This window comes from Lottia gigantea (genome assembly GCF_000327385.1).
Source record: "Lottia gigantea unplaced genomic scaffold LOTGIsca_1109, whole genome shotgun sequence".
Classification (NCBI taxonomy): Eukaryota; Metazoa; Mollusca; class Gastropoda; family Lottiidae; genus Lottia; species Lottia gigantea.
Window position 1 is genome coordinate 1 of NW_008707024.1, and position 1,757 is coordinate 1,757.

Below are 1,757 nucleotides of genomic sequence, written 5' to 3' on the forward strand. Positions count from 1 at the left end.
GTTCAAGTACTAATAAGGAATATCTGGCGAAAGGACTTTCAATCAAATTTTTGTAAGTGTCATGTATCTGGCTCAGAACCAGGTAAACTTCATCCATACAGGGAGATATTTAATTCTGAGTTTAATATCGCATTCCACACTCCTTACAAAGACAGATGTGATCATTGCGAGGCATCTGCTAAGATTAAGAACCGGGGAGCAACAAAGATCACATTTAAGGAACGAAGCCGAAACCAAAGTCGGAAGAGACAAAGATCGATCAGATAAGGACAATAATGGTTGTATGTTTCGACCTACAAAATGTTTTTGCTATGCCCACAGCGGATGTGTCCAATTTCTTTTACAGAAGAAAATTGAATGTATACTACATGACAGCCCAGTGTTCTCTAATTAAAAAAGGTTACGGGGCTGTATGGAATGAGGCTCAAAATTGGCCTTCTGCTAATGACATCGCTAGCTCTTTTGTGAAAATTCTTGATTATGTTGTACAGGACCACACTGATGACCCTCGAATAAAGAATATAATTCTGTGGAGCGAGAATTGGCTACAGTGGCCCAGGACCCACATGTGAGATAGTTGGAGTGCGCTGCTAACTTCTGTGGTCCTATTCCACAAACTGGTAACTATATTTTATTCTTTAGATCGTATGTTAATGTGACTTCTACTAATTGTCGAAGTAGATGAGGTAATGTTTGTCACTCATTCTAATATGTTTGGTATATGATTTAATGTTAGTCGCGGGCTATGGATAATATTTATGGATAATATTTAGATGTACTTTACGCCGAAGATATTGATTTGTTAAACAGAACCTATTGTCATTTCAGGGTTATTTATTTTGGTTGGTGGTACTTGAGCACTAGTCCTTAGACACCTTTTTTACTAATGGTATGATGGTGTAGGTCTAATTAGTAATGGCGGAATGCATTGGAAGCCTCCATATTGGTATTTAGCACATATCCACATAACCGCGACTATCCGACTTTCATGTGGTGTATTTATTAGATGTACTGTTGTGTGTAATAAATGTATGAAACTGTAATCTGTAATTCCATCCTTTGACCCAAATACGTGGCGAGTCCCAGATTCCATCTTGCATAGGGGCGTGTAGCTGCGACGATGGAGCCCCTAGGGAGGAAAACCGGTTCGTGTCAATTGCGTAAGTTTTTGTTTTACTTGTTATAATTTTTCACATCATTGTTAGCGTTATTTATCACCTAAATATATATTTTTGCATTTTTCATCATAACTTTCATCTTACTTTATATATCCCCAAACCCAGTTTGACTTATTTGCATAATTTGATCCCAACATTTTCACGCTAGCATATACAGTTTCCTCCTGTTACATCCGCTGTACATTCCCTTCTAACCTCAAGCTATCTTCATTATTCTCCCCAACTACAACAACCACTGGCAAGAAGCCAAACCAATATCACGTACCCTACAACGGCCCTGTCTTCCATCGACCTCTACCACCTACCAATCGCCGACCACCAACCAACCTATCCAGCTATATCCCACCCCATCGCCGACCTACCTACAACACAACCTACCAATCAAGAGGTAACCATCGACCTGACCAACAACAGAAACGACTACCAGCCCACCGACGCCAACCACTCCCCACTCATAAGGAGGAAGAACCCTTTGTGAAGGAGTTCTTTAAAGTTTTGCAGTGCCTCCATCATTTGGCAATCCTTACCCTTCAACAGCAAGGCCAACCAGCGTTTACCTTCAAACGCAAAGTCTCTGAG